Genomic DNA, 22,235 nt, shown 5'->3' on the forward strand with positions numbered 1-22,235 from the left:
CTGTTCTCCACAGTGGCTGCACCAGTCTGCATTCCCATCAGTAGTGCACGAGGGTTCCTTTTTGTCCACATCCTCGCCAGCACTTGTCATTGTTGATGATAGCCATTCTGACAGGTGTGAGATGGTACCACATTGTTGTTTTGATTTATTGAGATATAATTTACACATAACATTGTATAAGTTTTAGATGTATGACATAGTATATAATTGTTTAACCACTATGCTATATACCTGAATATGAAATATTATTGAAATTAAACTGTAATTTAAAAAATAAAAAAATAAGAAGTATGGCATAATGATATTATATATTCCTTCTTTTTAAAGGTAAACAACTCAAAATGTTGTTTAAATCATTGCTTTTATTTCTTTGCCTTTATTGTTATTGATTCTTATTCCTGTGAAATATAAATGCAGAAAAAATATATAATCATCTCTGACTAAACACTATAGTTTGATAGTTCCCTTTTTCCAGTTTATAAAAATAGAATCATATTAAATATACAGTTAACCTTTAAATGACATGGGAGTTAGGGATGCCAATCCCTTGCATAGTCAAAATATGCATATGATTTTGATTATCTCAAAACTTAACTATTAATAGCCTGCTGTTGATCAGAATCTTTACTGATAACATATATAGTCTATTAACATATATTTTGTATATGCATTATCTATAATAATAAAAGTGTAATATGCTACTTAGAGCACGTCTTTTGGATGTCATTCTGGACATCCTTCCTGACTAAGCTGGGCTTAGGGAAGCCAGCTGGGGTCCCGGGTGTCTGTGGGGGGCCCAGGGGAAGGCAGCCAGGGTCCAGGGTGCCTGTGGGCAGCTGGAGGAGGGAAGCCAGTGCCGGCAGCAGGGGGAAGGAAGGCTTACTCTTGCAGAAATTTTCGTGCGTCAGACCTCTAGTATACTATATTCTTATAATAAAGAAAGCTAGAGAAAAGAAAATGTTATTAAGGAGAGCATAGGGATGAGAAAATACATTTATAGTACTGTACTGTATTTATTGATACTGTAACTTTACATTATCTATTTATAAGATGAATCAACCATCTGTCTGTCAGCTCATACATCAATATTATTTTATATGAAATAGAACACAGTAGAAATTATGTTACTAATGAAAGACATCAAAAATGAAAAGATAATGTGAAAAAGAAATTCATATTTATATACAGGTATTGGTGCCTATAGTGCAGCAGCAGAATATGGTTACTTTATGGTAGCCTAGTGTAATCGATACAATTGCTTCACAGTAGCCTAACCTATGCACTAATGAATGAATCGTTCTAAAATTTCATGGTATACAGCATTACAGTCATAAATATAACACAGTAGCAGAAACAGTTCTAGTTAAAAACAAAACAGAACACTTATCTGGAGATCATAAGCTGATATGCAATTTCTCGTATCAAGAGAGGTGTACTATGTGGTAATATAATTAATTGAAAGCAGAGTTATAACATGGTAAGAAAACTAGCACATTACTAATTTTATAATATCACTCATATATACCTGTGTAAGGATAGGCTGTCCACTTCGATTCAAGTCTTGCACATGATGCCCTGCATGATGAATACTTAGGTGATGGTGGTGATGATGACACAAGAAGTCTCATATAGTTCCTGCTGTACATTTATCGGATTTCCATGTGGACACACACACATACACATGGGCATGTTTATTAACTGTACGGCATGATGATTACTGATTATTCATTAAATGGAATTGGATCACGTTAAAGGTCTTCATCTTTGTCTTCTTCACACTGAGTAGGCTGAGGACTGAGAAGGAGGAGGAAGAGGAGAGCTTTCGGTCTCAGAGGGTAGAGGTAGAAGAAGGAGGGGCATGGAAGGGTAGCCAGAGAGACAGTGCACTTGGTGTAACTTGGCAGGAATACATCTTCATTTCTGTCTGACTTTTTTACTTTTCCCTTCTCTAAAGATGTTTCTACACAGAACCAATTTTTCTTTACTGCTGGCTTTAGCTTCAGAGCCCATGTTTCAGTGGGGTCCATCCATGTCATGAAAGTCAGAAGCATAAAAGACTCTGAACCCTCCTGTCAGAACACCTGTGTCCATTTGTCTCCTGGCACCATTTCTCTAAGTCTTCTTCCTCCTCGTCTGGAACTGGCTTTGAAATACTCATCACCATCAAGTTGCTTCTGTGAATTCATTTCGTGTGCTGTCTATTGGCTCTTCCATTTCTCCAGATCCATCTTTTGTTGTTGTTGTTAATCCTGACCCGAGGATATATTTTTCCATTAATTTTTAGACAAAGTAGAAGGGAGGGGGAGAGACTAAGAAAAAATTGATGTAAGAGAGACACATTGATTGCCTCCTACATGTACCCTGACCCAGCCAGAGACTGAGCTTGCAAATGATCAGAATCCTAGGACCCTTCAATTCAAGGGCCCATGCTTTAATCACTAAGCCTAGCTGTCTATGGCCAAGATCCACATCTTGAAACCCTTCATCCTACTTCCCTTTTGTGCTCTAGCCACAACCCTTTTCATGACTTGTTTGTTATTAGCCCTGTCATGCACAACATCTGCACACAGGTGTTTTTTTCCCCATCAGGATTTTAGTTTTTGGGCAAGGAGACCGCTTATGGTTGAACTTTTGATGTTGAACTCATGGGGTCCTGAGTGGCCAAGGGCATTGTCTAATATCAGAAGAACTACAAAGACAGCCCCTTACTAGCAAGCCGCTTCCTGACTTCAGAGAGGAAGCATGGAGGCAACCATTCTGAAGGGGCTCTGGTCCAGGCTGTCTCATACTACAAAGACTGGCAGCTGGTGCTCATCCTTCCCTTCGGGGCTCTGGGTTAGCTGCTTTGCAGATAAAGGCAGTTCTGATCATGAACCCAACTGCAGGTGCACAGCCCTGTGGAATTAACCCACTCCTTCCTGCCTTCCTGCCTTCAGTCCTGGTGCTCACTTCTCTTCTTTAGTAGTGAATGTCTCTGTAGCTTTTTTTTTTCTTTATGAAAAAACTGATAGAAAGGACAAGGGCTAATTTTATTATTATTTTAATTTTAAGGTTTTTAATTGAATTTATTGGAGTGACATTGGTTAATGAAATTATAGAGGCTTTAGGTGTACAGTTCTATAATACATCATTTGTATATTGCATTGTGTTTGCCACCCCAAGTCTCCTTCTATCTGCATTTATCCCCCTTTTATACTCTTATACTTCCCCTACCCTATTTCCCCGTGGTAATCTGTGCCCTTGAGCTTTTTGGTTGCTGTTTTAGTTTTTTATTTATTTATTTTTGCTTGTTTGGTTAATCTCTTCACATTTTCTCCTAGACCCCCTAGTCCCTCCCCTCTAACAGCTGTCAGTCTGTTCTCTGTATCTGTGAGTCTGTTTCTGTTTTGTTAGTTTGTTTTGTTCCACAGATAAATGCAATCATGTGGTACTTGTTTTTCTCTGACTGGCTTATTTCACTTAGCATAATATTCTCCAGGTCCATCTGTGCTGTCACAACAGGAAATGTTTCCTTCTTTTTCCTTTTTATGGCTGAGTAGTATTCCGTGGTATAAATGTACCACAGCTTTTTTGTCCACTCATCCACTGATAGACATTTGGGCTATTCCAAAATCTTGGCTATTATAATAACTCTGCAGCGAACAGAGATGTGCATATATTCCACCTATTTTAACTTTATTCTCATAGATGATTGATCCTAGAATATGGTAAATAAACAGAAGTTTGAACACAGGGTCTGAAGGATGTAACCACATTTTGTGATGGTTCCTTAAAACCATAAGCCTAAATCACAGTAATAAAGCTCCAAATTTTAGGGTAGGCCAGCAGAAGGGCGAGCAGGACCTCATTGTTATTAGACATCCATTTAGTCACTCTGAAGAGAAAAAGGCCTTCTAAAGTGCTGACATAGGGATACAGCGCTTAAACACAGAGCACTCCATTCTTCAATTTTCTCTCTCTGGTTGCATCATTGCTCTTTGTTGACATTTTATAAACTCACTTTACCTCAGCCTGGTGAAGGAAAGCAGTTGTTAACCAGAGCAGAACAGGTAAGAACTTTTAGGCCCCAGAATTGCTTCCCAAAACAGACTGGATGCTGCCTCTCTAGCACATCTTATTAATGTGGATTTCCCTATCACTGATTCTTTTCAGAACGTGTTGGGAAAGCCGGCATGACCTTAGGCCCCTCTTATATCTTGTTTCTTTAATTCCGAATAAAACTATGAGTGTCATTCTTCATGGGAGAACTTGAGATCTGGCTCAATGGGGTGAGAGGAGGTGGGTACAGATCAATGATGCTTGCCTTGGTTCTTCAGTGAGAAATAATGATTTCTTCCTCTGTGATCCTGTAGTGCTTTATGTTTTATTTTGCTTCTGTGATTGCTCTAATTATAGTCTGGTCTGTATTATGTCTAGTTCTTGGAGAGTATATCAACTACTTAGTCGATTCAACACTAACAGTTCTAATTTCAGCACTTTTGTTTGGAAGTTTCTCACACCTACCTCATGCTGCTCCAGTAGGGCTAACAAGTACTATACTATGGTTCTCTGATCACAGGATTGGGTATAAGACCTAGGCTTGGCCAGTCATAGTACACCATTGTCTTCTCCTCAGTGACTGGCTCAAAGGTGAAAGAATGATCCTAAAGTGTCCACTCAGAGCCGATCCCTAGATTTTTTAAAACGGATACTGGGAGACAGATGTTTTTTCTTTACCCTTAGAGTGCAAGCTGAAGGAATGTGCCTACAAAGCTATTAATAGTTATGGTGATGCCCCCTAATTTATGAAAGGGTCTGAGGAAGTAAGGCTAGATTTCAACTGTCAGCCATGTGAGAGACAGACAGGTGGAGACTGAGAATCACAACAATATTTAAATCCCCGGGTTCTTGAGGCCATCTTCACTCTACTCTGATAATCAGAATCAAACTAAAATAATTATTTTAAACGTAAACAAGACTGTATGTTCCATAAGTGAGGGCAGCATTTTTAAATTTTAACTTTGTTTCGTTGCTGTAATTTTCAATGCCTAGAACAGTTGCCTGTCACATAATAGGCACTCAATTTGTTTAATGAATATTTGCAAACTGGATGATTCAGAGAAAAAAAGCACAAGTGTCTTTTCAACCATTTAATGGGATTCTTGAGAAAAAATATCCAGGGAGCAATTATAATAGGGTTCTGAGAAATTGAAGCTAGTTTGTAGGACTGTGGTATACATTTTTTTCTGAAAGCCTTTTCTTTTCAAATATAATACACAGAAAAAATTGTATAAAATATCAATAACATATTGGGATGAAGTAGAAAGTGAAACCTGTGAACCACAACTCAGGTCAAGAACTAAAACTGTTGGCATTGCAGAAGCTCTTAGAGGGTTCATTCCAGAATATCTCCAATCACTACCTGCTGGGGTAACCACTGTGCTGAATTTTATAGTAATTACTTTCATGCTTTGCTTTATAATTTTAGCACCAATAGATGCATCCCTTGACATTACTGTTTAGTTTGTATTTTGTCGACCTAATATAAAGAATGTATTATATTATACAATCTATTCTTTGGTATTTGTTAGGACTATAGGGCAGTACAATCCTTCATGGCCATGTGTAAGTCTCCCGAACAAAGGACCAGGAAACATTCCCTGGACACCAGGAGTCAGACATACAAGGAATGGAAACTGCACCTGATTGCACACCTGCATTTCACCCGCATTACAAGCCCATTTAAGCCCCACACCCACTGATGACAAAAGCTTCCCATCAGTGACTGCATCCTATATAATAAAAGGCTAATATGCAAATTGACCAAACTGGAATGACTGGTCGTTATGACGCACACTGACCACCTTGAGCAGATGCTTAAGGTAGGAGCTGCCCCCTGGTGGTCAGTGGGCTCCCACAGGGGCAGCACCACTCAGCCAGAAGCAGGGTTCATGGGACAAATGGGGGGGAGGGGTGTAGGGGAGCGCGCGAGGGGGGACCTCTCCTGCCTCTGTTGCAGGGAGGTGGTAAGAAAGAAGGAGTTCCAGACTGCAAGAGGGCCCAGGCTGGGCTGAGAGAGCTTGGCACCTCAGTGCACCAAATTTCTTGCATTGGGAGGATGAAACTCCAGCTCCTGGGGGCTGACATATCAACTCAATGTCCCCTTGGCTCAATGTTGTGAAGCCCTTCCCTTTGGATATCCCATCTTCTACCCTCCATTCCTTTCCCTTAGGAAAATTTGGTTTTCTTTCATCACCATCTGAGATGGCTAGTTGTCCTGCCTGCATTCACCATCTATCCTGTTCACCTTTCACTTCTTAACCTCTCACAATGTCTCTTGGCCTGGATCCTTTAGGCGTGGACCTAACAGTATTGAGTTTTTTTTCATTCACTATAATGCTTATGTAATTCATCGAAATAGATTCACATCACTTTAGTTTATTTTCAAATGCTATATTTAATATATATATAGATTATATATATTAAATATAGCATATATATATAATTGATTTTTTTACAGAGAGGAAGGGAAAAGCTAGAGAGCTAGAAACATTGATGAGAGAGAAACATCCATCAGCCACCTCCTGTTCACCTCCTACTGGGGATGTGCCCGCAACCAAGGTACATGCCCTTGACCAGAATCAAACCTGGGACCTTTCAGTCCATAGGCTGATGCTCTATCCACTGAGCCAAATTGGTTTCAGCAATGCTGTATTTTGTAAATATTACACATTCTGCTGTTGAAATCATTTCCCCTTAGGTTTTGGCTACAGAATCTATGCTGTTATTACAGTAGTTAGTTAGTTAGCTATGCAGGGAGCAAAATGGCATCAGGCATTAAGCCTGATTAAGTCTGAAACTACAAGTCCCAGACTCTTCAGGGGATAGCCCCATTTCAGGCCAGATGGACGAAATCCTGGAGCTCACCAGAACCAAGTTCCCAGGGGAACAGCCAGCCTGTCCTCGTAGACTACCAGGCGAGGCAGAGCCAGTTAAGGAGAAACTCCTCTGCTGAGGGACTTGCAGCAGCAGCCACAAAGCCCACCTAAAGGGGAGGAGGGTAGCCTGGGAAAAATCAGGAAAGAGTCAATAGGGCAGGGAACTTTGGAAGATCCAGGAAGGAATTGGATAAGAGGAGGGCAGAGCACAAGCCCACAAAGAAGTAGGGAAAAGATTGGTTAGTTTGAAAGAAAGTCTTCTCTCTCCCAAACACAAAGAATCTAATCAAAGCTAGCAAAAGCCAGGAGATGGTTTCTTTGTGTGCTCTTTTTGTAGCAGCCACGCAGGCCCAAACACAGTGCCAGTCACCCCTGGACGCCATCATGCCTTGGCTGTGGCTGTACAGATGGGAAAGAGAGACAAAGCGAAGTTCTGCATCTCTGGGTCTTGGCCCTCCTGGTCTGACAGGTGCAGATGTTGTCTGAGGCCCAGAGGGGGGACTTCTGCAGGGAGAGGGAACTGAACCTCCTGATCATGCATGAGTCATGGGTACCTGGGGGCAGTCCTTTGTCTTTGCCCCAATAAACCTTGCCGCTGTTGCTTAGATCCTCTTCTATGTGAGTCCCTGAAATGCTTTTCTGGTGACTCCACAGGAGAATTGCTCCAGGGTTGCTTTTTCAGCAACACTGTTGGTAGGGGAGGTGAAGGTAAGGGGGAGAGATCAATCAAAGGACTTGTGTGCATGCGTATAAGCCTAACCAGTGGCCATGGACAACGGGGGGGGGGGCATATCTGGGGAGGGGTTTGGGATGGGAATGGGGGGGATGAGGACAATTATGTGATACTATAATCAATAAAAATAAATAAACAAATAAATAAATAAAAATAAATTTATTGTACATCCATTTGTTTTCTATGGTGTAGCATATTTACCCAGGAGTGAAAGTGTGTGGTTGTTTTTAACTTTAACAGATAATGATTTACATCATCACCCATACTGGGCTTTCTCAGATTTTTATTGTAGCCAACTTGATGGGTATTTTGCTATAGTCTCTATCTGCAATTCCCTGGTTTCTAAGGAAGCTGGTCTGATTTAGTTTGTTTATTGGTAATTTGGATTTTCCCTTTGCAAAATATCTAATTAAGTCTTCAGCCTACTGTTTTTACTAATTGGTCTATATTTTTTTCCTTGTCAATATGTATTGTAGTTCCTTATGTATCCTGGGGGTATGGTTGAACATATCTTCTCATCTCCTGTGGCTTGTTTTTTTGTCACTTTATTTATGATATGTTTTAATAACCATAGTTCTTAGTTGTATTCTTGCAACTATATAAATATTTCTCCCTTATGGATATTTGTTGTACCTTTTATGACCTGTTCTCTAAAGCTGCACACCAGCATTTTTGCCATATTGGTAGAAGCAGTCCTTAAGTACAACACACAATTAAGAGGAGAGAAATTAGGCTCCACCTTTTTACAGGAGTAATCTCAAATAATGTTTCAACATCTTTTATAATCATCACCCGTAATACAATCAAGTGAAAGTCTTTAGAAAAAGGGCACTAGGACACATTTAAAGCAAGGAAGGCTGAGGTTGAGAGAAAGAAAAAATAGATGTTGAAGAGAGATCAGAATACATGTTTTATCTTTCACAGGTGTTACCTTTTCCTTTTGTGCCCCAGGTCTTTGAGGACAGAGGTGGTGTCTAGCAGGAAGGGACTGATAATGGGTGTTTAGTGAGGACTTACTTGTTAAATAAATGATTGTTTTGTCTAAATAAATTATTGTTTAAATAAATGATTTGTCTAAATAAATGATTGTTTCATTTCTGACCAAATTTCTATGGTAATTCTTCCATTTGATCCGATTAGTTAAAAAATTATTTGACCTTCCCTAAATACTGAGTTTAGAGTCAGATCTTAACCAGGGTGTGAAGTGGAAGAAATTAATTTCAGGTCAAATATGACTATAGTCCAGATAATTAGAAGTCTCTATTGGTTTTGCCTCAAGCCATGTAAAATCCTCTAAACCATCTCTCCTATTTTTTTCTCCTTGAAAATTAGCCATTTTATTTTCCTATTCTCATTCAATCTGCCATATCTTGGCACATCTGTCAAATTTATCCTTAATGGAGTTGTATTCTTAATCGCTTAATAGGAAATTACATCTAGGTACCTTTTATATTTTAACTAGAGGCCTGGTGAATGAAATTTGGGCATTGGGGCAGGTCCCTTCAGCCAAGCCTGCACCCTCTCCAATTTGGGACCCTCAGGGGATGCATGGGATCGGGCCTAAACCGGCAGTCATATATCCCTCTCACTATCTTGGAACCCTGGCTCCTAATCACTCACCTGCCTACCTGCCTGGTTGTCCCTAAATACCCCCTCCCCACCAGCCTGATCACCCCTTATTGCCTCTGCATGCTGGCCTGATCACCCCTAAAAGCCCCCCTTGCTGGCTTGGTTGCCCCCAACCACTCCCTCCCTGGTCGCTCCTAACTGTCCCTCTCGCCTGCTTCCCCTGATGGCCTGGTCACCCCTAAATGCCCCCCCCCCCCTGCTGGCCTGGTCACCCCACACAGCCTGCTTGTTCAATCATTTGGTCGTCCCTCACTAACCCTTGTGCCAGCCTGGTCACCTCATGCAGACTGCTATTTGGTAGTTTGGTCATCCCTCACCAACCCCCCTGGTGGCCTGGTTGCCCCATGCAGCCTGCTGTTCAGTTGTTTGGTCATCACTAACCGCCCTGCTGGCCTGGTCACCCCAAGCAGCCTGCTTGTTCAGTTGTTTGCTCATCTGTCATTAACACCCCTGCTGGTCTGGTCGTAGGCAGCTATCTTGTGAGGGTGTGATGGTCAATTTGCATATTACCTTTTTATTATATAGGATAGTATATTTTAGAGACACAAAGTTTTAATCTAAAATAATGACTTCTGCCAAAACCAGTTTGGCTCAGTGGTAGAGCGTTGGTCTGCGGACTGAAAGGTCCCAGGTTCGATTCCAGTCAAGGGCATGTACCTTGGTTGTGGGCACATCCCTGGTAGGGGGTGTGCAAGAGGAGCTGGTTGATGTTTCTCTCTATCTCTCTCCCTTCCTCTCTGTAAAAAATCAATAAAATATATTTAAAAAAATAAAAAATAAAATAAAATAATGACTTCCCTGTGAGTATAACAACATAGTGTCCATTCGTTCAGGCACTTGCTTAGGGCCCAGCATTAGAGCAAATGCCATTAAAAGAGGTGAGCTATTCTATTTACAGACAAGGGTTCTGCCATGTAACTGTATTCTGCTCTGCCTTCTGTATTCATTTGCCCTTGAATTTATCCAGACCCAAGCCGACTGAGTATTTGTGTTCTCATGCAGTTGCTGACTTTCCCTCTGTTCCCAATTAGCCACCTTGCTAATCAATTTAATCCATCTCTGACAGCAAGCCATATTTTCCTACCTTGTTGATGAGCATGTCATGTGGAACAGAGTCAGAAGCCTCCCTGAAGTCAAAATAGTTTATGTGTGTCCCTTCCTCTCAGCATACAAGGCCTGCCACTCTGTCAGAGGAGGCAATTGGATTGGTCTAACATGATTTGTTGGTCACAAAGTCATGCTGGTTATTACCCATCATTGTGAGCCCTTCCATGTGCTTGCAAATTGATTAGGCATCTTGATCTTGTGGCTAATGTACTTTTTGTCATTGTTTAGAGCTGAGGACATTCATTGCAGGCGTGGGCTTTTGCGAGCATGAACTTCCCATCTATTCCCCTTTCCTTAAAGATAAAGAGCTCATTTGCTTTTACAGATCAAAAATTCTCACAAGGAAAAGTTAATGCTTTCAAGGACTCCTCGGACATTTTATTAATAACCTACATTGGTATCAGGGGAATGAAAATAAATCAGGCTTTCTATCCTCATCAAACAAAGAGACAACAGATATTTACTGAGTTCCTGGCACCATGCTACCAGGTTATGTGAGAGGCACAATGATATTTAAGAGGGTCTCAAATCTTGTGTTGTCTATAGGAAACATGAACATAAAGGTGATTGCCCCTGTATTTTGTGTGGAGTTAAAGAAAGACTAAAACCTTTTATTAGGCTGTGTATTACTAGTTATCACATTTTCCTTGTGTCTGATTGCCCAGCAAAATTATTTTAATAAATAGTAACCCAGAAATATTATTTGCACAAGTCATTTCTTTTTTTGTTTATTTTTTTAATTGAATTCACTGGGTTGACATTAGTTAATAAAGTTACACAGGTTTCAGGTATATAATTCTATAATGCATATCCTGTATATTGTATTGTGTTCATTTTGAATGAACTGCTTCCTGAATGTTCACTCATTATTTTCCTATATCCTCAAAACTTTTAGTGGTAGTAAGGTTGATTTCTTCATATTCTCATTGTCATTACATATGTTTCCCTTTGTTTTCTTTATCTGTCTATTTTTCTTCCTTCCACTTTTTTTCTCTTCTATCAAATTTATTCCTGTGCCCAATTATGTATGAGCATGTAGGTATGTTCTTCCAACATGAGGGAACTTTTTTTCTAAAATAGTTGATTATGAATTCTCTTTGGAACTCTCACTGTACTGTTCTAATAAAACTTGGTAATACCATATTATCAACAACAAAAACTATCTATATTTATTTTTATAAAAAATCTAATACTTAATTTAAAAACCCAATTAAATGATTGCTAAAATATATACAGTTACCATTTTGTTTCCTAATACATTTATTTTAAAACTAGAGGCCCAGTGCACACTGGGCGGGCAAGATCTCTCAGCCTGGCCTGTGCCCTCTCACAGTCCAGGACCTTTCTCCTTACCACCCACCTGCTTGCTGCTCCTTAGCACTGCTCCTTAGCACTGCCATGAGTCTGGCTTCTGGATGAGCAGTGCTCCCCCTGTGGGTCCTCACTGACCACCAGGTGGCAGCTCCTGCATTGAGCATCTGCCCCCTGGTGGTCAGTACGCATCATAGTGATCTGTCATTCTGCCCTTCAGTTGCATATTAGGCTTTTATTATATAGCATACAATTTAGAATAAAATAAATAAGGTGAAAATGTCTCAGGACAGACTGGAACATCTGTCATTACATCCAACTTATGAAGCGATTTTCAACAAAATTTAATAAGTAAACTTTAAGGAACTATATAACACTTTTTGAGAAAGCTTCTGACATTAAAAGTTCCCAGATCTTGAGAGTTGGAGAAAGGATACCTGATGATAGGTCATTTCTGTTAATTTCATTAGGTATGAAAGTAAAATTCTAGTTAGGTAGGGAATTATTACTTTTTGGAGGAAGATGCTGATCTACTTAGGGGTAAAACATTATGATATATATGTTATTTGAAAAGTTTTGGCAATATAATATTATATATATACACACACACACACACAAATACACACACACACATACATACATATACATATCATATATGAAGTCTCAAATCTTAGACCTAGAAGCAGCTCTTTGAAAGCTTCCCCCCACTTTTTCTTATCACTGCATTGTTTTATGGCTTCATTACACCACAATCCCCTTTAGTTTTTCACTTATTAATTGGCTTGCCTCCTGCCACTGACTCTAATTTTTTGTCCAGCACATTAAAATGGAATCTCAATTGCATATTAAATTGTCCGATCAATGGTGTGAGTCTCATTTTGTCCTTTAGTCTAACCTTCTCCTTGTAGCCAGGGGAACAGAAAAAGCAAAGAAGAAGAGGGAGACCCCTGGATTTTCATCAGCACCTTTCATCCATCCATGCTCTTCTGCTTTCTTTTTCTCTCTCCCCTTAACATATACATAGGGTGTGACAATGAATATTTAGTGAAAAAATAACCAGTGAAAAAATTAATGCTTAAAGCAGACAAGTGTCCTTCAAGACAAGCTTATTGAATCTGTGGTGTAGGTATTTAAAAATCTGCCTGTCCTCGTTGCTAAAAACATCTCATAAAAGGCTTTCTTGAAAAGGCTTGTGTTTTCTGCAAATAAAAAAAGACAGAAATCTTTCAAAAAAGAGTTATTTTGTGATTCAACTTGGTTCTTTTCTAGTCATAAACAACATTTTCTGGAAGGTAAAGGGTAAAGTAGATGTTGTAACTTTACAATTTTATTTCAATAAAGAAAAATCAATTAGTATGATGTGTATTGTTGAAATCTAAGCAAACACTAGCACAGAGTAATTGCATGAAAGTGTCTGTGAAAAAAAAGAATGTAGATCAATAATGGATTTTCTCTCATTTACATGTTTTTTTCTGTCAGTCAGGATACAGACTAGAGAGAGGGAAGACATTTAAAAACTCCCTGCTTATTTGAAGTGTGCAATGGATAGATAAAAGCAAGCTCTTCCAAACATGGTTCTCTTGCTGTCTCATTATTTTAAATCTATGAATGTGAAGAACATAGAGACTCAGTTTTTGAAGTATATTAAAAACAATTGCAGAAAATGATCAAACTCAAATTAATTAAAGGGAAATATAGGCTAGACTAGAGTATAATTTTCTGCATTAAGTAGTTCATAAAATATACTAATTCTGATCTTCATTTGTTCATTCATTCTCTGATATGTTTAAAATTTTGTAGAAGCTTAGAGATGTAAAAACTTCAGAGGTCTTTTAATTTGACTGTCCAGTTTTAGGACTAAGGCTGAGCATCTTGTCTCCCAGTGCTGGAATGACAGTGGGGATTGTAACCCACCCCTCCATTCTTTTCACATTGTTTCTGTTAGTGCTGACTATGAATAGTATGTAGCTTTTAGATAAATAGCATGTTTGTATAAGAATCCTAAGAACTAACTACAGAAGATGTAGACTCTGAGCTTTGGTCATCCCAGTTCTGGGAGATTTGCTGCGCTTCAATTGTAGAACCAGGATGACATAGAGCCAGGATGATGAGGACCAGAATGATGCACATCAGATCATCTCTTGACCAATTTTGAGATCTTTATCAGAATAGGCTGTGTTGGACTGCATTTCAAACTCCTTCCCTTGATTTATTTGTTCTGCTTTCCCTCTCCCTCCTTATAAAAATATCTGCCTGCACTGAACTATGTAAATGGGCTTTGTGGATAAGAGCCCCCATCTTCTCAGGTATTTGGCACTTGAATAAACCACTTTCCCTCTTCACCAGCATCTGTCTCATGAGTTTGGCTTTACTGGTGACAGGCAACTGTATTTGGGTTTCAGTTAGGGTAGGATGTACAGAGTGTATGAAAGGTAGACTTTTCTATTATTGGACAAATTAAATTAAAAAAAAATATTTTATAATTTGGTAAATTTTTGCTAATGGATTCTGACTTTGACTTTCAGGGCCACAAATACCAAATTGATAGAGAGGTATTATAATACAGAAAAGCAGTTTTCAAGTGTGGCCACTTGATCACCAGCATCAGCCTTGTTATAAATGCAATTACCAGGCCTCAGTAGAGTAATATTAAATAAAAAAACCCAGCGGGATGAGGGCAGAGTAATTCTTGTATTAACAAGTGCTCCAAGTGACTCTAAGACATGCTAATGTTTAATAATCCCCACTTCTTTTCTCTTATGAAATAACAAGTGTCATTCTAGGATGATTTTAGAACTGTTACCTTCCTCTGAACAAGGTGTGTGGTAAGTAAATAAATTCATGAGTCTATCCTATTTTTTTTTTAAACATTCTAAGTCAAGTCCACCAAATTCAATTCTAGAAACAGCAAGCTCCTGTTCTGATTAATCAGACCAGGGGACATGATAAAGAGAGAGGATAACCTTGTCATTTTATATTTATAACTTAAAAAACTTGACCTTTTCTGATATTTATCAGTAAGATGGATCAAAAGTAACTATAGGAAAAAACTCAAAGCAACAACAACCAGAGCAAAACATGGTGGTAAAAATCTCATTTTCCTTGTTTTTGTTGTAAATTAGGATTCATTATTTCTTTTTATTGCTTTAAATGTCAGAAAAAGCCAAATCTTAGTCTCCCCAAGTCTATTTAGTATCATAAGTAACTGCTGGAAGAATTCTGAGATTGGATCCAATCTTCCCCTTTTACTCTGCAGATGAAGAAACTGAATCTTAAAGTGTATCAATTAGTCATCCACATAGAACCTACAGTCAGATGTGTCTACTTACAGCAGGTTCTGGAGCTAGAAACAGTCTGTGGACTCCCAATTCTCTGTGCTTTCTCAGCCAGCTCAAGGCTGCCTTTCTCTTCTTATTCATGTTACCATGGAAGCCATGAAAACAGAGCAAGATGGTGCAGCAATTTCAGATTTTGAGCAGTTCATGGTTGGGAATGTGGTCTGGGACACTATGGTGCAAATGAAAAATTCCAAAAACAAAGCACATGAACAATCCAAAGGACAAAGAAATGCATGATTCACCAGTCCATCTTTTCATTTACTCATACATTCATTTATTTTCCCTCATTAGTTTTCTGCAATCAATAATTTATTCTTAGGGCCTATTATTGGTACATGCTCAACTTTGAACTGTGGGAATAGGTGGGGTATACAGTTGAATGCCACTTTCGTGAAGGTAAGGGTTGGGTTTTATACAATTTATAAACATGACAGTCGTTATGCACTGTCTTGCAAATGTCAAATTAATATTTATTTGATGAAGCAGTGCAGAAAAAAATCAGAAAGAGAGTATTTTTAATAAGCCCCCCTTCTCAGCACTCCTCCAAGAGTAAAAAAGGCAGGAAGAGCTACCATAATCCAGAGCAGAGAGAATCAGCAGAAGCTTCATGACCAGAAAGCAATATGGATACAGTGAACTTGAACTGAATGTGGGAATAAAGGAAGGCACTTCTGGGCTGTAGAGCATGAATAGGCTTTCCCGTTCAGAAGGGCCAATGGAGCATTAGAGGAGCTTTAAAGATGAAGGCATTCTTCTAACACTGTAACTTGAGCTCCTTGACAATCTGTACTGTAGCTCCTAAACAATTATACATCTGGATTACTTGCATTTACAGATAATTTACTTTTTGGCATGAACATTTAAGTTCATAGGTGATATATGCATTTGTGTGGGAAAGGACTTATATTTTGATGTTTTTATGATATTTAGCAAAGCTCCTCTTTACTATCAATAGAATACTGGGCTTTCTGATTTTCATTGCCATGCACTACCCCCTGTGTTTACCTGTAAAACAGCCACCAGCAATCACTTACTGAGCAGCTAGAATGAGTAGGATGGGTTGTGCTTAGGATATGAAACAAGGAGAATTTGAAACTGCTGGCTAAATTGTTCCCAGGCTTCACCCCTCTGACAGTCCCTATCTCCGTTTCCAAAGGATCTGCTCTAATTAGATACATGTTGTTAGATTAGGGACAGCAAATTAAAATGTTCATGGGACCAGGCAGGTAAAGCAAGTGACTGAAGCAGATGTAGGTGCATATGCTTTCATGGAGCAGCTGGAGAGGTTGGCCTGCACCAAGAAGGCAGAATCCACAGAGACCCAGCTACTTACCATCATAATGGAATCTTAGTCCAGTTGCCATATATTCTGATTTTTTCCCCAAGAGAAGCTAGGGGCATAGATTTCAAGTGAAATCACCCAATTTAAAAATATTGCCTCCAGTTTATAAGACATTGTATCAACCACATGAAGCATGACAGCAGTCCTCATTAGGACCTGGACTTCCGTCTGTACCCTTGGAAGCAAGATAAATCTCCAGCACTTCCAGGAGGCCAGTCTTTGGAGTCTGGACATTGAGTCTGGAAATCCATGGTTTTTCCCCATGTACTCCAACCTGCTTCTGACTCCCGGGGAACTCTCGTGTCTGTTTGATACTGAACAAAATCTGATTTGCAAAATTTATGTCCAGTGAGCCTCCTGTTAGGGAATTTGATTTGGCATATGTCTCTTTCCAAACTTCAAATTGTGTTTCCAGCCAGACAATGTAATAATCATGCACACGATGTCCCCAAATGCTGCGAAAAATTGCGAGGATCCACAGAGGACTGAATAAAAATGCTAAGCCTAATGTTAAGAATTGAAAATATTCACCATCTCCAATCTAAATAATAAAATGAAGCAATTATGCATTTGGCAGTGTCTGCACAGGCCTGTGCTACAGCATCGGCTGGATGCAGCCTCCTGTGGCGGGGCCTTCTGCAGCTCCTGGGGCCTATGTGGAATCGCAGAGGGTGAGCTGATTCTGCTTTCTTATTTCTTTGTGGCTTCGGGTTAGACTGATTACAAAGACCATGGCGTCTATATTACAAAATGATCATTTGTTGCAATTTCTCTAGAGTGTGTTTCTCAAATATTTTGGACCATGACCAACACAGAAATATATTCTTCTGGCTGCCCACTACACACCACACACACACACACACACACACACACACACACACACACACACACAGAAACACACTCAGAAACAAAACTTCAGAAAACAGTTTTTATTCTTACTACATAAAATACACTGTGGTATTTTATTTTGTTTTGGATGATACCTGGCCAGGGCTGGAATTTTATTTCTGTAAAAGAATATGTAATAAGTAGCCAAAAACAGTTTGGCTCAGTGGATAGAGTGTTGGCCTGCAGACTGAAGGGTCCTGGATTCGATTCCAGTCAAGAGCATGTGCCTTGGTTGTGGGCACATCCCCAGAGGGGCATGTGCAGGGGCAGCTGACCGATGTTTCTCTCTCATAGATGTTTCTAGCTTTCTATCCCTCTCTATTTCTCCCTGTAGAAGCTCAATATAAAATATATATATGTATTTTAAAAAGAATATGTAATAAGTAATTTTAGGGGTATTAAGATAAGTGCAGAGTATTTGGAAGCAGAAGTCAGTCTGGAGTAAGACAGTCCATCTGGTTCTTGAAAAATCTTGAAAATCTGTCATACTGTGATTCATTTCTCATTTTGTGAGAATTTCTGTAACTAGATCTGATGGTTTTGTTGTTGATGATGATAAATACAGGAGCATTTATAGTGCCAGGTAGTGGACTAAGCAATTTACTTACATTAGGTCTTCTAATAGCTTGTATCTTGGTTCTTCCTTCCCCATCTGCCTGGACAGTTCTCTCACACACAGATAGCTCTCCTTCCACTGGATCCTGCATGTTCCCAAGACTTGCTTCTCTGTCCCTGCCTTGGCTAATGGCTCAGCCAGGGCTGGTTGATAGGTTTGTGCTTGTTCTCTTTATTTCCATGGACCATCTACCACCGGCAGGCTTTGTATAGGGCCCTGTGGGGAAGCAAAAAGCCAAGGATATGGGTTAATTATGTCTCCACATGTCAGATTACCTATAAACATCAAAACTTAACCCAAACACAATTCCTCGTTTATTTTACTTGAGTTACAATTTATTAAATGCTCTCATGTCTCTTCCAGGATGGCTTCAGCTCCTGCTTCTCTTCTTACCTTTCTACTTCTACCTGCTCCCTCTCTGTTTTTGTTTGTTTGTTTGTTCCCCTCCCCTTTCCACTATTCCTCTTATCTCTCTGGCCACAAAATAATAGAAATATCCAGAGCTTGTTCATGGACCTCGATTGTTTTACTCCTAGGTCAGTGATAGGCAAACTCATTAGTCAACAGAGCCAAATATCAACAGGACAACAATTGAAATTTCTTTTGAGAGCCACATTTTTTAAACTTAAACTTCTTCTAACACCACTTCTTCAAAATAGACTCGCCCAGGCCTTGGGATTTTGTGGAAGAGCCACATTCAAGGGGCCAAAGAGCTGCATGTGGCTCCTGAGCCCCCACTTGCCAACCACTGCCCTCAGGAACCTTAAAGTCTCTTTACTTTAAATATAATTTTTATGCTGATGACTCTCAAATTTGTGTCTGTAGCCCAGAATTTTCTCTGAACTCAATATCTCTATAGACTTCTGCTGACTTAACATATACACTAAGAAGTCCAAAGGGCACTGTGAAAAAAAAAAAAAAAAAAAAAAAAAAAAGGGCTGGCCATAGAGTTAATACAGCAAGCATGAGGTCTTGTAAGGTTGACCGATGGTTGATGGCTGGCATCTGGGAACTTGACCCTCAGAGTATCCCAGGCAACAGTTAACTGAGAAAGAGTGGCTCACTGGGTTTAAATTATGCAAAGAAAGCGGCTCATGCTGAACATGTGCTTTCCTTCTGGAAGTCTGGGGCTTCCACATTTGCAGGCAGAAGATGCTTATGTGACCAGCCTCCAATCAGAATGTGGGCCTCTGGGTGACTAATGAGCTTTTTTCATGGTTAGCACTTTGCCTGTGTTGCCATAACTTGTTGCTGAAGGAGTTAAATCTCTCCTGTGTTCTTCCACTCTTGGAAATTGGTGCCTTGGTTCCTCCAAGCTCCCTTTTGTGTGTCTTCTCATTTTGCTGAATTTGCTTTGTATCCCTTTGCTATAAAAAGCCTAGCCGTGAGTACAACTGTATTCTGTATCCTGTGGGTTCTTCTCATGGATCATTGAAGCTAGGATGGTTTGGGGGACCCCCTTCCACAGCCATCTTCAAGTCAGATGTTCAAAATTGAGCTCTTGCCATTCTTATTAACCAATCAAATAAAATAAACAAGGAAACAAGGAAATAAAAATTATTCCTCCTGTGGCTCTCTTCTCATAGTCCTCCTTATCTTTTGTTAATGGCCATTTCATTTGCCCAAGTTACTCAGACCCAAAATCTCAGCACCATTGGTTGACATGTCTTTCTGAGACAGGTACCTCTCACAGCTCACAGATACCAGGAAGGTGTTACTAGACAGTTCCCTCCCATTTCCATCCCCAGTCAGAGGGAGAGGGTTGTTCCAACTCATTCCTGTCATGCTCATGTAAAGGAATTTAGATGAGAGACTCCAGATAAGCATTGCGTTGTGTTAAAGTGAACTTATTTTTTAAAAATTAAAGAAAGGGAACTTATTAAAAAATTAAAGCATTCATATTTACTAAAGAATCAAATCTATATACACCTGTCTTATGAAGTGCAGATGGAGCTCTCTGCTATTCTGAAGAGCCTAGGGGTAGAGGGGCCTCTGCCTTACATACCCTCTGTCTATAAAGTGTTGTTTTTTTTAATTCCTCTGCTAGATAGCCTGGTAAAGATTAACTATGTGCACCCCCCCTTTTGTTTGTTTTGTTATGGTTTTCCCAGAATTTATGAGAAGACTTTGGCAATTAAATTCCAAGATTGCTGCCTTTTCTATTTAAACAGTGAGATGAGACAAGGCTGTACTCCTCTTCCCCCTCCTCCCTGCTGTTTTAACAGCTTCAGGATGATTTGCACTGAGTAATCTCTGGTTAGTGAGAAGTTGAAAAAGGATTCTTCTTCCTCCCCTCCCGCCTAGTCCCCTCCTCTCCTGTACTCTCCAGTGAGAAAAGGTTTTTAACTCTTTGTTCTCAAGTTCCTGCTACAAGTAGTCTGCAAAGCTTTCTGACTTTACTTAATTTTTCTGTTTCAGTTTCCTTATTCCACTTGTCCCAGAATTTTCCTAGCTCTTCATTGTACTATATCATTACTATCACAGCCCATACTTGATCTGTCAGCATATCTTGTAGGCTCTAGTTTCTAAATATAACTAGAATTCAACCAGTTTTCCAACCTCACTGGTACCATCTGAGTCTATGCCAAAACTTAACTATTTCTTCTAACTTCTCACCTAGGTTATTCTCAACAGTGTTTTTCAAGAAATCAGAAAACCCTGTAAAAGAATTAACCATGCCAAATCTGGTTTGGCTCAGTGGATAGAAGGGTCCCAGGTCTGATTCTGGTCAAGGGCATGTACTGTGGGCACATTCCCAGTGGGGGGTGTGCAAGAGGCAGCTGATAGATGACTTTCTCATCGATGTTTCTAACTCTCTATCTCTCTCCCTTCCTCTCTGTAAAAAATCAATAAAATATATATTTTTAAAAAGCATTAATCAGATTATACAAATCTTCTGTGCATAACCCTCCAATAATTTCCCATTGCACCTCTAAGTAAAAGCCAAAGTGCTCACTATGGTCTGTCTGATCTGGACCACTTTACCTCTTCCCATCCACACTTTAATGCTGTCTTCATTGTCAGAACTCTCCAGCCATTGGCAGGGCACCCACAGATGGCAAATGAAGTCATGGAGAGATATCTCAGCTGTGGAGGATGGCGGGTGTATGGGGGAAAGCAGCACTGAGAACTCTGGGATCTAATCCAGAAGCTAGGCTCCCCAGCAGAGGGCACCAAGTTGAGAAGGGTACCCACATAACATCTAGCTGTGAAAAGCAGTGGGGTGGTCTGCCAGGAGTGGCAGCTGAAAGTTTGGACACCCTCTTAAAGGGCCAATGCACAAAAATTCCCTGTGGAACCACCCACCTTGTGCTCTGAAAGAGGGAGGGCGAAGTGGACTGGAGCTGTGAGAACAGAATCCAGGACTGGGGACTCAGGAGAATAGAGCTCAGAAGGCAGACATCCCAAGTTTCCTGGGCTGAGTCATTCCCTCATGCAGTGAAGGACATCTTTCTTATATAGACATATACCTTGCCTTGGGGGAAGACAGTCAACACACCATATTGAAAAACATCTTGCCCTGAGACCACTTACTAGATTAAAAGTAACAGCCTCTAGACAGAAGCAACTACCCCACCCTTTGAAAACACTTTTTAAACTTTAAATACAATTTTACAACTGAGGATGACTGCTTCGAGGCAATTCAAGTCAGAATCCTATAAGTCTGTAGGCAGAGGTAGTCTCTGGAAGCTTTGAGTCTTTGCCTGATCCCATGAATTAGAAACAGCCTTTAAGACTGTTCTGCACTAGAGATTGAGTTGTATAGAGGATCTACCTAAAACATAATCACAAACCCAGAGACAACCAAAAAGAGGAAACAAAGAAAATACGCCCAAATGAGAGAACTAGCAAAATCTCCAAAAGAAGAGATAAATGAAGCAGAGATAAGAAATTTATCTGAAATAGAATTCAGAGTAATAATGTTAAAAATGCTCAACAGTATGAAAAAATATATAGTAAGTATGAAAAAAGAATAATTTGAGATAAAGAATGACATAGCACAAATAAAGAACACATTGGAAGGAATATACAGCAGATTAGGGGAAGCTGAGAATCAAATCAGTAAATTAGAAGAAATTAGAATTCAGAGTTGAAAATATCACTCAATTAGAGAACCAAAAAAGAAAAAAAAATTACAAAACAGGAGGACAGCTTAAGGGAGCTATGGGGCAATGTGAAACATAACAATATTAGAATAGCAGGTGTGCCAGAAGAGGCAGAAAGGGAGAAAGAAATAGAGAAGGTGTTTGAAGAAATAATGGTAGAAAACTTCCCTAACCTTGTAAAGGAAAAAGTCACACAAGTTCAGGAGGCACAGAGAACCCCAAACAAGAAGAACCCAAACAGATCCATG

The sequence above is a fragment of the Pipistrellus kuhlii genome, unplaced genomic scaffold, assembly GCF_014108245.1.
Source record: "Pipistrellus kuhlii isolate mPipKuh1 unplaced genomic scaffold, mPipKuh1.p scaffold_m20_p_7, whole genome shotgun sequence".
Taxonomy (NCBI): Eukaryota; Metazoa; Chordata; class Mammalia; order Chiroptera; family Vespertilionidae; genus Pipistrellus; species Pipistrellus kuhlii.